The sequence below is a fragment of the Crinia signifera genome, chromosome 6 (genome assembly GCF_055691185.1).
Source record: "Crinia signifera chromosome 6, ASM5569118v1, whole genome shotgun sequence".
Taxonomy (NCBI): domain Eukaryota; kingdom Metazoa; phylum Chordata; class Amphibia; order Anura; family Myobatrachidae; genus Crinia; species Crinia signifera.
In genome coordinates this window covers 277,106,999-277,124,917 of record NC_139222.1, presented here as the reverse complement: position 1 = coordinate 277,124,917, position 17,919 = coordinate 277,106,999, and the positions used below count along the sequence as shown (strand labels likewise).

General features: G+C 48.9%; 1 pseudogene; it reads right to left on the bottom strand.

Annotated features, from left to right (window-relative positions):
- Positions 1-14,469: 14,469 nt before the first annotated feature.
- LOC146009773 (centrosomal protein of 89 kDa pseudogene) lies at positions 14,470-17,698 on the bottom strand (annotated as a pseudogene).
- Positions 17,699-17,919: the final 221 nt, after the last annotated feature.

The window sequence follows — 17,919 nt, the reverse complement described above, 5'->3', positions numbered from 1 at the left end:
CAGCCTACAAAACAAAACAAACGAGGAAATTACATACAACTCAAAGAATGATCAAATTACCAGTGAAACATAAAAACACATTTACAAGGTCCGCATGACACTGTCACCTTTGCTGCCCAATACAAATTCATCTAAAACCAAGTGCTAGAGGTTCCCAAACACCTGGATAGCCCTAATCACCATTATAAAAGGGCATAATATTACAAAAAATATTTTACATAAAATGCTTTTTTTTTAAAAAAGACTATTTTATATCGTGAGTGTCCCGCATACATGAATGCAGCAACTACCGGTCGTTGCTAAATGTGTAAATACACAATATATTTCAAAAATCACAGGGCTAAAACAAGTTTACCAACATGAAACCTACTGGACTAATTAGTTGCCTACTTTGATCATGTAGGGGGTTTGCATGTGATCAAAGAAAGCATGACAAACCAAGGTGCTCATTCAGCCCTTTAGGGCTGAGGGTTTCTAATGTAAAAATCCAGCGACATTCGAGCTGGAGCAGACGCAATGACCTGTCGCCCCCTCTTTTTAGGGGGGGCACATGATCAATTACTCTGTAGCGTAGTGAGGAGAGGTTGTGCCTAGCCTCGGCAAAATGCCGGGCTACAGGTTGTTCATGGTGCCCGGCTAGTATGGCAGCCTTGATTGCTGACCGGTGGGCAGCGGCCCTCTCTTTGAAGGGTCTAACCCCTTGTACACTGGGCCAGAAATTAACTTTTTTCTTGATTTGCTAAAATTGACCCTTACCCGCAATTATTTTGTGTTTAATGGAGCGTTCTTTTTGCAGCAACAAGGTTGCGCAATGGGGTCCTCGGTGGCCCCGTCATTTGCCAATTCTTACATGTTTGTGGTGGAGAGGGCCCTGTTCATTGACAACCCAGCAACCAGGGGGTCGTTACTATTGTACACGCGGTACATAGACGACCTCCTGGTTTTCTGGGTCGGTGATATTACTATACTACATGACCTTATCAATGATCACAACAAAACAAGCTCCCCCATCAAATTCACTTACGAGTCTGATGGTGCTTCCATCCACTTCTTGGATGTCAAAATCTTAATGGTGGGTGGTAAGATAGAAACTCAATTATATAGCAAACCAACAGACAGAAACAACATTTTGCTCAACTCAAGTTTTCACCCTGTCCCTCTTAAAAAGGGCCTTCCATTCTCCCAAATGCTCCGGGCTCGGAGAATTACTAGCAACCCGGGAGAATTGGAAAAATCTTTAACAGACATGACCACAAAGTTCAGTGAGAGAGGGTATGAAATGTCAGCACTTCTTAAGTCCAAAGCCAGAGTGCTAAATTTGTCTAGGGATGAGTCACTCATTCCGCGTGCTTCAGCTAAAAAAATCGACCAAAAACTAATCTGGGTCAATTCTTTCCATCCTGAAAGTTCTAATATAGGCAAAATTTCAAAAAAATATTGGCCAATTGTGGCCACTGACCCTTCCCTCCCATCACTTAAAGGAAAATCCCTGATGCACTCTTACACAAAGGGTAGGAGTCTCAGGGATTTCTTAGTGAAAAATGATGTCATCATGCCCCAAGAGAAAAATGTTCCGTTTTGGGGAAAACCGAAGAAAGGTTGTGTAAAGTGCACAGGCTGCATAACTTGCAGCTACATGGTGCCCGGTGAACATTTTTTTCACCCATTTTCTGGGAAAAAGTTTCACATTCGTCATCGAGTAGGGTGTAACACCAAATTCGTGATATACCTCATTAGTTGCCCGTGTGGCAAACATTATGTGGGGAAAACGGATAGACCCTTCAAAGAGAGGGCCGCTGCCCACCGGTCAGCAATCAAGGCTGCCATACTAGCCGGGCACCATGAACAACCTGTAGCCCGGCATTTTGCCGAGGCTAGGCACAACCTCTCCTCACTACGCTACAGAGTAATTGATCATGTGCCCCCCCTAAAAAGAGGGGGCGACAGGTCATTGCGTCTGCTCCAGCTCGAATGTCGCTGGATTTTTACATTAGAAACCCTCAGCCCTAAAGGGCTGAATGAGCACCTTGGTTTGTCATGCTTTCTTTGATCACATGCAAACCACCTACATGATCAAAGTAGGCAACTAATTAGTCCAGTAGGTTTCATGTTGGTAAACTTGTTTTAGCCCTGTGATTTTTGAAATATATTGTGTATTTACACATTTAGCAACGACCGGTAGTTGCTGCATTCATGTATGCGGGACACTCACGATATAAAATAGTCTTTTTTTAAAAAAAAGCATTTTATGTAAAATATTTTTTGTAATATTATGCCCTTTTATAATGGTGATTAGGGCTATCCAGGTGTTTGGGAACCTCTAGCACTTGGTTTTAGATGAATTTGTATTGGGCAGCAAAGGTGACAGTGTCATGCGGACCTTGTAAATGTGTTTTTATGTTTCACTGGTAATTTGATCATTCTTTGAGTTGTATGTAATTTCCTCGTTTGTTTTGTTTTGTAGGCTGTTGTGAAGGTGCCGGCATTTGTTGCCAGGTTACCTTGACAACTAGACGCACATGCGGTCTCTCCGTGCGTCCCGACGCGTCACCCGGCGCGTGACGTCATCATCAGACGCCGTCTCGGGAGGACGCTGCGGGCGGCACGGACGGATCAGGTAAGGGTATTTAAATGTTCACTTTTGTATTGTTTATTGTTCCTGCACCTTGATAAAAGTGCCAAACGGCACAGAAACGTCGGTCTAACCAAGCGTGGTCTGTATTTATTTCTGAGTGCCGCCATCCCCCCTCTATATATATATATATATATATATATATATATATATATAAACACAGTCCAATCGGCACTCACGTATAGAAATGAGAAGTTAGCTCCGGTGCCCTCAAAGTAACCTGGGATGGGGGTCACACAATATAATTCCACTTTAGCGGCACTCACGGATATAAAGTACAGTTCACTCAGCTGTAGTTACCAACGTTTCAAAATTTTATTAATTTCCTCATCAGGGTATAAAAACATAATGCACACACTTACCTTATATACCACCAGCACCAGTACACCCGCGAAAAGTTGCAGACGCTACCGGAAGTGCGCGCCCACTAGTGACGTCACACGCATCGGAGCCTGTTGCTCGGCAACCTAAAAACATATACACAGTGGACGATCCTCATATGTCAAAATCATCCGCAAAATATTAGAAAAAAACACACCAAGGTGAAAAAAAACTTAATAGGGCTGCCAGAATTATTGTGCTCATCGATGACCCGTTCAAAATCCTCCCTCCCACCGGACCAGATAATGAACAGGTCATCGATGTATCTGGCATAAAAATAAATGAACCTATTAATCATTCAAAAAGATGTCTTGCTCTGCACTAAACATGTAGGCATTGGCGTACGATGGGGCCCCATCGTACGCCAATGCCTACATGTTTAGTGCAGAGCAAGACATCTTTTTGAATGTACCATCGATTAATAGGTTCATTTATTTTTATGCCAGATACATCGATGACCTGTTCATTATCTGGTCCGGTGGGAGGGAGGATTTTGAACGGGTCATCGATGAGCACAATAATTCTGGCAGCCCTATTAAGTTTACGTATAACATCGATGGTTCGATGGTCAACTTTCTTGACGTGCAAGTGGTGATTAATGATGGAGTGCTAACGACGTCATTATACAGTAAACCGACCGATAGGAACACAATTTTACATGCTGACAGTTTCCACCCTAAAGCATTGAAGTATGGCTTGCCCTATTCTCAATTTATTAGGGCTTGTCGTGTATGTAGTGATTCCACTATTGCAGCTAAACATATAGATATAATGATTGCAAAATTCCTGGACAGAGGTTATCTACAAGACCAGCTCCTATGTGCGAAGGAGAGGGCCTTGAGTATACCCAGGGAAAATCTCTTGGTTGCTAAGAAGATTAAACCGCAACAAAAGAGATTCCCATGGGTCAATCATTATAATGAAGCTAGTACTGCCATCAACGCCACCACAAAACGATTGTGGCCGGTTGTCAAGACCGATCCCTTACTTAAGTTGAGTGACACTGACATTATGCCCTGTTACAACAGGGGCAAGAACATCCGTAGTTGGGTGGTGAAAACGGATGTCACAGGTATGGGTGACCTTGCCAACACTGGTTTTTTGAGTCTGCGTCCGGGCTGTTTTAAGTGCATCAATTGTATAACTTGTAGAGCACTTGTGACTGGCACCACGTTTAAACACCCCTCCTCGGGCAGAGTGTTTCAGATCAGACACCGTGTGACATGTACTACACAGTATATTGTATACCTAATTTTGTGCCCATGTGGAAAGGGTTACGTGGGGAAAACGGACCGCACACTGCGTGAACGGATGGCGGGGCATAGATCCTCCATCCGAGCGGCAATCGAAACGGGTCAAAGTGACCAGCCAGTGGCTTGTAACTTTGCCCTGAATCGACATAATCTCGCATCTTTGAGATATACTATAATTGACTACATCGCCCCGTTGAAACGGGGTGGAGACAGGTCTAAATTGCTATTACAGAGAGAGGCCACCTGGATCCATAGATTGGGAACCTTTTCCCCAATGGGACTTAATGAACAGCGTGGATTAGGGGCTTTCTTGTGATATTATTTGTACAACCACTTACTGTATATAGCATATAGATTATGATGCTCAGCATTGACTAGAATCATTTTTATGAAAACATTGGTCAGATTTTTCTGTGTGCTATAGTTTCAGCGTGTGATGTAATGTTTATGCTGTTAAATTTTGCTACTGTCTTTAATCAATTTTTGTAAACCTTGTAGCCATCAGCACCATCATACAAACCTGCTTTTTGCCGGAGCGATTTTTTCAATTTTTATAACTTTTCTTAGTTTTCTCTTTTTTATGATTTTTTTTTTTTTTTCATTTTTTGTTTCACCTTGGTGTGTTTTTTTCTAATATTTTGCGGATGATTTTGACATATGTGGATCGTCCACTGTGTATATGTTTTTAGGTTGCCGAGCAACAGGCTCCGATGCGTGTGACGTCACTAGTGGGCGCGCACTTCCGGTAGCGTCTGCGCCGGCAACTTTTCGCGGGTGTACTGGTGCTGGTGGTATATAAGGTAAGTGTGTGCATTATGTTTTTATACCCTGATGACGAAATGAATAAAATTTCGAAACGTTGGTAACTACAGCTGAGTGAACTGTACTTTATATCCGTGAGTGCCGCTAAAGTGGAATTATATATATATATATATATATATATATATATATATATATATATATATGTATCTATAGGCTAACTACTCCTCACCTCTATGAGGTGAAGTACTGCAAATGACCACTAGATTCTGGACAGACCAAAGTACCCCTTTGTGTGCAAAAAGATGTCATAACAGAATGTGAAGGCATTTTTTGCAGGGACACTGATCTGTTTCAAACTCGCTGGCTATGGAGAGAGGGAGCTGTGAAGACAGAGATTGGAGGTAGGAGCGGATAGGGACTGGTGATGGGCTTTTAAATAGTGGAAAATATCCCCTGCATGTGATCACCAGCGCTCGCAGCGTCTGTCACATAGTATAACTGGGGAAACACTGAGCTGGTCACATGTGCAGCCGGAACGAAAACTGGACGCAAAAAGGTAGCGCCGGCTTCAGTTCTAACTCATCATTGGGGTTAATTTTTCTTGGTAAATTGGTAGAAATAAAACACATTCCACTGCATTGTGGGATAAGAATGTTCATTTTATGACCAATTACACAAGATCAGTGATGTTCAACCTTTTCACCATGCGGCACACTAAATAAGAGTTTAAAATTGCCAACATGGCGCACCATGAGATCCCCACAGGGCAAAACACATTGGCCCCCACAGGAAAAAAAAAAACCTATTGGCCCCCATATAAAAAACAAGCACACTGTTCCCCACAAGTAACAAAAAAGAAATAATACATTGCCCCTTTACATGAAAAGAAGATGTAACGAGGGCCGCATAGGCCCGAGTGTAATTAAGAGCCTGTGAATTTGCAGAGGTTAAATAAAGTTGTAAACATCAAGATAAGGCCGGAGGCAAATAATGAGTGGCAGTTAGATCTGCCCTATCGGGTAGCTGGGGGGCATCAGCTTAGAGAGGGGTACTTATAGGCAAGCAAGCAGGAAGGACTTCCTCTTTGAGTCTGGATTTCTGCTGGGACAATCCTGTGTGACCAAGCGCAAGGACAAACGAAGCTAAGTATTCTTACTTTTTGGGTACATCAGCTAGTTACCTTACATCAAACATGTCAGGGCATCCTAAGCGCAGCGCTCCCCCCCCCCCGTTGGCTGGCGGACGCCGCCCGCCCCCTGAGCACTGTAGCAGGGCGTGGGGGTGGTAAATCACCAGCTGCAGCACAGTATATGGCGGCCACAGAGCGCCAGCGCGACTCTGTGCGCCCTCTCTCCCCGGCGCTGCAGCGCGGAATTGTTCCCCTGTCAGCAGCCAGTCCCAGCAGCAGCGGAGCTTCCGTCGCGGGGATCACGCGGTCCCCGGCGGCTGCCCGTTTCCAGCACCAGGCCGCGTCTAGCGCGGCTGGTGAGGTCAGCACACCAACACGCGGGGGTATGCCAGGCACCTCGGCTGAGGCGCTGGCTGCCCACGCAGCTCAGGATAGGTCGCCAGGGACCAGGGTAGGGGTGCACAGAGTGCAGGTGCACCGCGAGGAGGACCAAGGGGGGATGAGTACACCTCCTCCGGCTACTGGGGCCCCCATTTACGCGCTGCCTTATGAGGGCAGGGGGGGGGCATACACCCCGCCCGCAACCAGCGCCAGCCCCATGCAGGTGATCACAGGAGGCCCAGCAAGGCCGCCTGCAATAATAAGGGGGCCGCCGCTGGTCACGCTGCAGGCCTCCCTGGCACACACCGTGGAGCCTCTACTGCAAGGCAGTTTTGCCACGCAGACGGGGGCGTTTACTGGAGGGCCACCAGCCTTAACCCGCGGCAGCGGAGATAGCACGGGGCCTACCACAGCACAGTTTTACCCGGGGCAGCAAGCAGCGTGGCACCAGGGCCTGGGGCAAAACCAGGCACCACAGGGGATGTTCCCTCCCTCGGTGCCCTTACAGCATGGGCACCAGGGACTGGGTCAGTCAGCATTCTACCCGGGTTTCCAGCAATTTCAGCAGCCCCCGGGCAATCCACACCAGCAGGGGGTCTGGCCTTTTCCTACGGCGGTATCAACCGGCCAACCAGGGTACACACCAGCGCAGCAACACATGTCACACCAGCCTACCTGGGGACAGCAGCCCTCTTTCCCATATTTCCACCAGCACAGTGGGACTCCACAGGGGCCCTACGGGTCGGCTTGGCCGTTGTTCCAACAACAACCCACTGCTAGCTGGGGGTCAGGGCTGCAGCATCCATATCAGAGCGGGGTTCAGCCACACCCATATGGGCAACAGCCAAACTACACCCCTCCACGTCCGCACTATACACCCACGGGGAGTGCAGAAAGGGGTAGGGCACCCAGGGGCGATGCAGCTTTTTCCACAACGTCAGGCTCCATGGGTAATGCCTTGCATTTGTCTCCTGAAACATCTACAGGTTCGGACGGGGCCAGGAGGGCCATGAGCTCGACACAGAGTGCCACACAAGGAATCCTGCAAGTTTCGGGGTCGGGTCAGAGGTCATCTACTCCGGCCGCCACAGCAGTCACGAGCGGCAGGGACCCCGGGGGCGCCTCCGGGGACGAAGGGCAATCTGGCAGGTCGTCAAGGCCCAGGCCTTCAGAGCAACCTGGGACACAAGAGGCAGAGGCAGAACCTGAGGACGGGGCTGAATCCACGGATGGTGAGAACACTGACAATTCGTTATGTGAATCCTCATCTTATCACTCCACAGCTAGTAGCGGGGAAGAGGGTCAGTATGGGCGCCCGCGCAAGCTTGCAAAGTTGGTTGCGCGAGCCGTGGCTAAGAGGGTCAGAGGCACAAAGCGCAAACAGAGGGACGCGCCCCCCCCCCCCCGTTACAGATACGGCTGGGGACAAGGTACACTGCTCCAACACAGCCATATCCAGAGGGCTCCGTAGGGGAGTGAAAGAGAGGATTAAGAAGGGGAAGTTTGTGGATTTCTTCACTTTGACGGCCGATATGAAAAAGGAATTTGACAAGGCCAAGAAGTCCTCAGCCAACGAGCAGCTCGCTTCCAAGAGCTTCCACAATTGGCTCAGGGGTTTCCTCATCTTCTCCTCGTGCTACCTTAGCACCAGGCCAGATGAGCACTTGAATGTTCTCCGCTACCTATTTTTGGTAAACGAAACATTCATCAGCTACAGGACAGGGGCTTGGCGGGACTATGACGAGAAGTTCCGCCGGGCTCACGAGGGGTCCACAAACATGCCCATGGGGTGCAAGCATGTAGAGATATGGCTAGAGGTCATTGGGAAAGGTCAGCCATCCACTGAGCAAGCGGGCAAGAAGCCCTTTCTCCGGGGGAAACCCGGGGGGAAGGCCCCGGGCAAGGGTAGATGTTTCGCCTTTAACGACGGCAAATGTGAGAGAGGAGCAAAGTGCCGATATAGGCACGAATGCCGTTGGTGCGGGGCAGGACACTCAGGAAAGGTCTGCAAGTCTGGAAGGGCCCAGGACCAGGGTGACGCAGGGCCTAGCAATAAGTAAGGCACACTCTCCCATAGTCCTAGAAGAGTTGGCTCGCCGCCTAGCCTCTTACCCCGATAGGAAGGCGGCACAGTTCCTATTTAGTGGTTTTAAGTACGGTTTTCAGTTACCCATACCTGAATCAATCCTAGTGAGATCCCATAAAAACCTCAAATCGGCGAGGGATTTTCCGGGGGTGGTGAGACAGAAAGTGTATGCAGAGATAGACCTGGGAAGGATGGCAGGCCCGTTTGCTGCCGAACCCTTGCCCCGCATGTGCTTCTCCCCTTTAGGCGTAGTCCCTAAGAAGACGCCGGGGAAGTACAGGTTAATACAACACTTGTCTTACCCCCCCGGAAGGTCGATCAACGATGCCATACCGGAATCACAGTGTAGCGTGCAATACCAGCTCTTCGATGAAGTTCTGGAGATTGTGAAGGGCTTTGGGCAAGGGGCACTAATGGCGAAACTGGACATAGAGTCCGCTTTCCGGCTGCTCCCTTTGCACCCCGCTTCATTCCGCTTTATGGGTTTTAGGCTAGAAGGGGGCATATATATAGACAAATGCCTGCCCATGGGGTGCTCGGTCTCCTGTTCCTACTTTGAGAGATTCAGCACTTTCCTGCATTGGTGCATACAGGAAGGTGCGAGCTGCAAAGGGGTGGCTCATTATTTAGATGATTTTCTTTTCGTGGGACCAGGAGATGACGGCACATGTAAGCACATTCTGGAAGGGGCCAAAGACATATTGACAGCCATGGGGGTGCCCATAGCAGCTGACAAAACCGAGGGCCCCACCAGGGTGATATCATATTTGGGTATCGAAATAGACTCCGAGGGCGGGTGTTGCAGGCTGCCGGAGGATAAGGTGGCGAAGCTGCAGGCGCTAATCGAGGAGTGCCGGCGAAAGGGGAGGGTCCGGTTGCGACTGATTCAGTCGCTGCTGGGATCTTTAAATTTTGCTTGCCGCATCATCCCCATGGGGAGGGTGTTCTGCAGGAAGCTGGAGAGGGCCACAGCAGGGGTGAGAGACCCACACCATACAGTCAGGCTAGGGCAGGAGATAAAGGGCGACCTAACGGTCTGGTCCAGTTTCCTGGAACATTTTAACAGGGAGCTGCTGTGGCCGGTGGAACCAGCCTCCAGCGTGGAGCTACAGCTCTACACGGACGCGGCAGGCTCTACGGGATTCGGGGCCTACTTACAGGGTGAGTGGTGCTGCGCGCTATGGCCACAGTCATGGATCGACCGGGGGTTCACGGTCAATCTGTTGCTGCTGGAGCTCTTTCCCATAATTGTGGCGGTCGAGTTGTGGGCCAGCCATTTGGCAGACAGGAGCATAGTGTTCTGGTGCGACAACATGGGAGTTGTTCACGCGATTAACAACCAGAGGGCCACATCGCCAGAGGCATTACGCTTACTAAGGCACCTAGTCTTGCATTGTCTGCAGCACAATATCCACTTTAGGGCCCGACACGTCCCGGGTGTCGACAACAGCATAGCAGACGCACTCTCGAGGTTCCAGTTCGAGAGATTTCGCGAGCTGGCACCAGAGGCTGCTAGCACAGGGCTCAGCTGTCCCCCTTTTGTATGGCAGGTCATAGAGTCGGCATGAAGTCACTGGCCCTGCTATCTTTGGCCCCGTCCACACGTAGAGCTTATGGGGCGGCTTGGAGGGATTGGTCAGCCTTTCAGGTCTCACCGGAGGCAGTGGGTAAGTCGGTCGAGGACCGGTTACTAGCCTTCGTCTGGGAGCATTATAAAAACGGCAGGTCAAAGTCGGCTATGGCGGCGGCTTTGGCAGGAATAGCTTTCCATTCCAAGTTGCTGGGCGAGCCAGATCCTACTAGGTCTTTTGTACTGACTAAAGCTCTAAAAGGGTGGGCTAGGGCACAGCCAGGAGTTCCGGACTCCCGTCGCCCAGTGGATGAGGGCATGCTGTGGGGCCTTATGCAGTGTTTAAACAGAGTAGCAGAGAATAGATATGAGGCGGCGCTTTTCAAGGTGGCATTTTCCTTTGCATTTTTTGGGGCCTTTAGGGTAAGCGAGTTAGTGGCAGCTAACAAGTGCGCGCTTTCAGGGCTCCTCAAAGAAAATGTAGTTTTCCGTGAGGGAAAGATACTCTGCAAGATAGGGAGGTCTAAGACAGACCAAGCGGGTAAGGGCGCCTGGATTACATTGAGAGCGCACTGCAATAAGGCGATATGTCCTGTATCCCTGGCTGAGGAGTATGTCTCGGGCGGACCGGGCACCGCAGCACAGTTCCTGGCACACAAAGAGGTGGGGCCACTTACCCGATTCCAGTTTGCGGCTGTGTTTCGGAGGTGTGTCGCGGCCTTGGGTCTCCCCGAGAAAGAGTATGGAACGCATTCGTTCAGAATTGGGGCGGCAACTTGCGCAGCCGCAGCGGGGCTTCCACCATCCTCAGTTCAAGCGGTGGGGAGGTGGAAGTCAGCCGCATATAAGAAATATATAAGGTTAGATAAGTTGTAAGTAGCGCCTGTTGCGCTGACCCGAAAAGAGACTGTTTACAATCGGTTTGGGAACTTTAGCGTTCTGGAATCGACGGTGTGAAGGGAATTTTTTTACTTTTTCCTCTGCAGGGGACTTAATTACAATTGGCCTCCCCCAACAGTCCACCAGAGGTTTTTTAAGATTTTTCCCCTTCACTCGGGTCTATAGTCAATGCATTCCAGTTGTGTCTTACAGTATAAGGTTATATGCTAACCTTAGGTTTTCTCTTTTTCAGCCCCTTCCCCTTCCTCAATGACTCTGGGCAGGGTTTGGTTAGTGGGGCACTCATACATATATTGGGCTGCTAGGCACCCATTGGCAGCTGCGACCACGGTGCTGTCTCAGGCAAGGGAGGTGCACTGGCTGGGCATTAGGGGTTTTCAGTGGGATGGCCTGTGCGACCTGCTAGTCTCCAAGCCCGGAGATCAGGCAGACCTGATGTCTTAGTTATACACCTGGGAGGCAATGACTTGGTCAAGCGGACGGGCATTGCATTAACCATTCAAATTGAGAAGGACATGGCGAGGATACAGGAGCGTTGGCCAGGAATATTACTGGTTTGGTCAGACATAGTGCCCCGTTTCACATGGCGGGGGTGTCGGAGTATAGAGGCTGTTGAGAAGGCCAGAAAGAAAGTGAACCACGCCGTGTCCAGATACATAGTGGCAAAGGGTGGTAAAGCAGTCAGGCATCCCACCATTGTGAAAACCAACCCCAAGTTGTATAGGCCAGACGGGGTTCACCTATCGGACCCCGGTATAGCTATTTTTCTGCAGGACATTCTTGCTAGTTTAGTGTAGTTAGGGCGTAGGTAGTTGTTTTGGGGTGGCGGGCGTGGAAGCACAGGTTAACCCGGCAGGGTAAGAGTGCCAAGGCAGTGGCGGTTGAGCGCTCTCGACCAGCACTCAAGTGTGGTGTCAGGTGGTCTCCGTGGGGTATGGCCCGCCCCTCTGCCAAGAAGGTAGGCGAGTCCCGACTCAACGCGGTGGGGCGCTGGACACTTCCTGGAAGTGCCCGCGTCTGACCCTAGGAGGGGCGTGGCATGCCGCTGCGGAGCGGGCTGTACACACAAGTTGTTTTGAGTGATGCCAGCGAGTGGGGCGACCTGGTCGCCGCCATGAGGGGCATCCGCGTTTTGAGGGTGCTGGTCTCAAGTGCTTCTTCTTGCCATCCCTAAACAATTTAGGGTCATACCATCTTTAAATAAATATCCCAGATGACCTTTAAACTTACGCAGTTGGTGTCCGTGTCTTATTTATTAGTTAAGGTGTCAGTGTCATTTATTTCTAGGCTTAAGTGTTAAGTAATAGTATAAGATAAAGCAGCATAATTCTCTAGGCGCCTTAGAGACCAGTAAATAACAGTTGACTGTAAACTGGTTTGGGCATCTCTAGATCTGGGGGCACACTTAAGAACAGCTCAAGGCACACTAGTATGCCACGTCACGGTGGTTGAAAAACACTGCCCTAGATGGTAGAACATACTCAGGAATTCTTATGGTATCAGACACTAGATCAGTGGTTCTCAACCTGGTGTATGTGTAACCCTGGGGGGAAGGCCGTCTTGACTGCATTATGGGCCCTAGGCAAGCAATGCTCTGGAGCCCCTAGAATTGTGGGGCCCTAAGGCAGCTACCCAGTAAGCCCATGCGTTAAGAGATGGCCCTGCCTGGGGGTAAACTGCAGATCAGTTGAGTGTAATTGAAAATAATATTGGTGAAGGCGGAAGAAGAGGAAGAAGTCTACTGATGGCGGAAGAAGTTTCCCGTTGCCATGGAGATGACCCACATTGCGTTAATTCCGGTTCCATCTGCAGCGTCATCAGCATCTCTTCCTGCTTTTGCCAGACCTGCAATCCATCGGGAGCTACCTGCGCTGCCCTCAGTCATCAGCGTTCATCTGCCCTGCACTGACTTGTGTGGATGAGGCAGCGGCATTAATCCTACAGGTGTTAGCGAGAACCCTGTAGAAAGTACACAGCCAGCGGCCAGACACATAGGAACCTGATTCCTGACCGCACACTACTCCTCCGCTACTCCTCAATATAAGGACACGCATACCGCTCCCTTCCACTCCACTTGTAAGTACTGTGGATATTTAAAATTAAGAGGAGGTGGTACTTATTAATGACAAGACTAATCAAGGAATTGCGGAGAGAAAAAAGGTTGGGAACCGCTGGTGGTTGATGGAAACGCATACTCAGGAAGTGCTGGTGTATAGGACACTAGATGGTAGATCATACTGCAGAAGTCCTGGTGTATAGGACACTAGATGTAACCCATACTCAGGAAGTCCTGGTATATCAAACACTAGATGGTAGAACATACTCAGGAAGTCCTGGTGTATGGGACACTAGGTGGAAGATCATACTCCAGATGTCCTGGTATATCGGACACTAGATGCATAGGCAAATGCAGGGGGGTTTCTGGTTGCCCCAAAAAAAACCCTTCTCTTAGCAAGTGGCTTCAATTACGCTCGTATATAATATGATCAATAGTGCTGCAACCGGGACAGAGCAGAGATGCTGCACAAGTCTAGTGTTCCAGCTTCTTCTACCACATTTGGTTTGTTCTCCTTTCCAGCTTTTCTTCAAATATTTACTTGAAAAACAAGAGAAAGCGGAACAGCCAATAGTGTGATACGTTTCAGACAATTATTTCTAAATGTTAAAATTTATATTTTTAACTGTACCCCAAGGTGTGGTCTACTAGTTAATAGCAGACATGCAGTCCTGTTTGAGCGGAGGAAGGACTCCGGATAGATATCTTAATCACTCCAAATAAATCCCAGGTTCTCACTCAAAAGAAAAGAAGACCGCAATGGTGTGATACCTTCAACACACTTGATGATATCTAATGTATTTACAGTAGGAACCGTACTGTTGGAAGTGGTCTACAAATTTATAGTAGATATATAAGTGTTAAGGGGGCAGAGTGTCTCAGTGGAGGATCTCGTCTCACACCGACCAAGTAATATAGAAATATAGCTCCAATAGTGTAACTGAATTCGCACAGGATGACACAGTTATTCCCATTTTGTTGTTGATACAGTAGGGCTCCCAGTCCTTGATAGCTAGCGTCTGTGCTGACATAAAAAGGTTGTTCATAGTCAGGATAAGCCAATAACGGAGCTCTCAATAACGATGACTTCAACTGCTCAAAGGCTTCTTGATGCTTGTCAGTCCATCTCACGGGGACATTGTTTTTTTTTATCTGCACCCGACTTTCCCTGTAAAAGTTCATGTAGTGGGGTAGCCATTTTGGCAAACCCTTCAATAAACTTCAATAAACTGCAACGTGAATTTCTCGCCACGCGGAGACGAGCCAGCGAGGAATTCACGTTGCAGTAACTGAATTCGCACAGATGAGTCATCTCGCTGTTAGGAAGAGTCGCCGTCGGCTGGCTTGTTCTGCTTCAAAGTGCTATGTAGAAGAGCCTTCAGCTGCTTGTTCTCATTGGACGCCGATTCCCACATGACTTCAAGTTCACCTTCCACTTGCCTTTTCTGCTGCAATACGATGTTCAGGGTTTTGTGCATGTCTCGCAGAAGCCAGAGGAGGTGCTTCATTTCACGCTGGTACTGGGCAGCCTTGCCAACAAAGTCTTCCTCCTGCTCTGTCAGCTTGTGAGCGATGCCTTTCACCACGCTCGCACAACGCTCGCCTTCTGCTTGTACACCTTCACCTTTTCTTAAAGTCTCCCCAAACGCACATTTCCCCCACCATCTTAGCCAAGGCTCCATGCTGTTCTGCTTCCATTCCTTTGGCCATGTGAATGAGTTGGTCCCATTCCCCTGTGATGCTCTCGGAGAGAGTTATTAGATTGCCCAGGTACTATTGAGACGCCACCTCCTTCTCCATTGCATCCTCCAAGTGCTGCTTGAGCTGGCCGACCCACCTCTGCATCTTCCTGTTTGATTTTTTTACTTTCTCCACCTTGACCTCCAGGACCTTGTTGTCCCCTGAAAAGTCGCTCCTCTGTAGGAGGAGAGCTTTCTTCTCTGCTTGCAAAGCGGAGATCTTGGCCATCAGATTGCGGACTTCGTGCTCGCTATCGTCCTGCTGGTGCTGAAGCTGGCTTTTTAAGTTGTTGACCTCGGCGGCGGCTCTGCCTTCCATGTTCGCTAGTTGTACATGGAGCATAAAACTTCCTGCTGTTCCTGAGATTATAACAGCTCTTCCTCCTGTCTCCGCTTTGTAGCTTCTAAACTCATTAGCTGCTTTGTTAATTGGGAGACCTCCTGGATGTGATCTCCGTGAGTCTCCCAGCTCTTCCCACTGAGCACCTCCAGCTGCTGGCTCAGGACACTGTTTTCCTATATGAGGAGCTTGTTCTGAGCTTGCAGCCGCTCCCATCCTTTATTAATTACAGGTCTGTCCTGGGACAAAAGTTGGTGAAAATTCTAATTTTCTTCTACGATCTCATTAATGCAGACTTTGAAATTCTTTATTTCCTTCTCAAATGTCAGAATCAGATGGTCGTTCTCCTTCATGCAGTCTTCATAGGCGATCAGCAATGGCGATAGGTATTTCATATCCAGCAGCCAGGTCGGAGGGGTTCCCCGGGAAGGTAACCCACCGATCTTCAAACTCTCCTCCTTGGACAAAGGCCGATACTTGGTCTGGTAGCAGCTCAGCTCCACATTCAGCTGGTGGATTGTCATATTTAAAGCGTCGTCATCGTTCACTAGTTCTTGTGCCTGCTCCCTCAGGGAGAACAGTTCCGCTGCCTGCACTTCTCCTTGTGATGTCCGGCAGATCTCTTCCAGATCCTTCTTTTCATTCTTCAAGTTCTTCATCTTCACCCTCATGGCCTTCATCTGCTCCCTCATGGCCTCCACCTGACCACTCAGCTCCTGATTTTGGCTGCCTAGTTGCAGATTTTCTGCCAGCAGATGTTGGTCCTCATCCCACTTGGTTACAGATGGGCTTGGCATCCCAGTCTTGGGTGCACCTGATGTGACCTATTCTGCCACCTGCTTCCGGATGCTCTCTGGGCCAAGGCAAGGAATCGGAGGCTCCATCCCTCCATCAGCGCTTGATTCTTCTGTGTGAGGGTGCTTAGACACTGCTGGGTGACTGTCTCCTTCAGGGGATGACATACCATTGCCATCAACTTCATCTGTCCCTCTAGCAGCTCTGACAAATATGTCCTCCCTCTATGTGGAACAGCATAAATTGGTTCATTTGATCACCGTTCCGTATTCCGCTCAGACAGTAGTTTTGTATGTTCTCTCTCAGTGTCCTACACCTGCTCCTCTGTGTCCTCGTCTTCAACTCGAAAGACATGATGGGGGAGCTCACGTTCCTCCGACTCGCATAGGCTTTCCAGTTCTCTTCCAATCCTAGATCTCTGGCAGTAGCATAGGGCTCAATGGCTTCTTCCACACGTGTGCTATCATTTTCAGAATAGGATCTTTGGCGCGGCTGAGGTATAGAAACTGTCCGTCCCGTCAGAGAAGTCATCAAAATGGTGGCAGCAAGAGCAGATCTGGGTCTCTCTGGAGAAGGATTGGGGGTATGTGGAGAAGGGGTGTGAGGAACAGAAGACCGGGGAGCTACGGTAGCGGCAGGGATGAGGCCATGGGCTATGTGTTTATACTGGTTGGCGTCTCTCCTCCGGAATGGGAAGGATATGTTGCCACCTCCTGGGAACCACTCAGCTCCTCTGTTACCTTTTCAGTGTTGCCAAATCTGGTTACCACGGGCTCTTCTATCTCCTAACTTCCTTCTTACCAGTCCCAGACTCTACACCTGGTCACCGAACCTCCGTTCTCGGTGATCCAGCGTCTCTTCTTTTAGGTAAGGATCACCTCCGCAATCCTCTACAGCCCGTCTGTCTTTCTCCACTGTCAGCAATGGTCTCCTCACGTCATCTTAACCTGCTCCTTTTATCACTTCTCATTAATATGGACAGAACCGGGGGTCTCGCGGGGGTCTCATGGGGTCTCGGGGGTCCCGGGGGTCTCATGCGTACCCCAACTTTATTAGCCTCAGACACTTCAGGAGGCTCCTAAAGTTTTCCTCTTTTCTGTAGGAGAAATTGTTTAATCCAGAGCCTTCCTGCGTTGGCTCACTAGTATGGTAGATCCAACATGTTTATACTGAGGGGTGTATTAGTTCATGTGACAATCACTGTTAAGACTTAAGTCCTTTTCTGTGAAAAGCTGTTTCTTTTTGATTATTATTCCCTCTAGGAGAGATAACAGTTTATTTACTTATCTTTTTGCTATAATATACATTCATAACATTGTGAATAATAATAACATAACACAATTGTACTAACACATGTTCTGGGATATTACATGCTTCCCTCCTGGAACTTTGCATGTCCCCACGCACTATTACATGGGTTATTCCAACACATAACTCACGTTCATAACAGATGTACATAAAATCTATTTTCTATAACATAAGGGTAAGGTACCCTTATTATTTCTTTCGGACCTTCGTAACTTCGTAACATTTAATCTTCATCCTCATGGCCTTCATCCTCTCCCTCATGGCCTCCACCTGACCACTCAGCTCCCGATTTTGGCTGCCTGGTTGCAGATTTGCTGCCTGCAGATGTTGGTCCTCATCCCGCTTGGTTACAGATGGGCTTGGCATTCCAGTCTTGGGTGCACCTGATGTGACCTATTCTGCCACCTGCTTCCGGACACTCTCTGGGCCAGGGCGAGGAATCGTAGGCTCCGTCCCTCCATTAGAACTTGATTCTTCTGTGTGACAGTGCTCTGACACTGCTGGGTGACTGTCTCCTTCAGGGGACGACATACCATTGCCATCAACTTTATCTGTTCCTCTAGCAGCTCTGCTTGTCATCCTCCCTC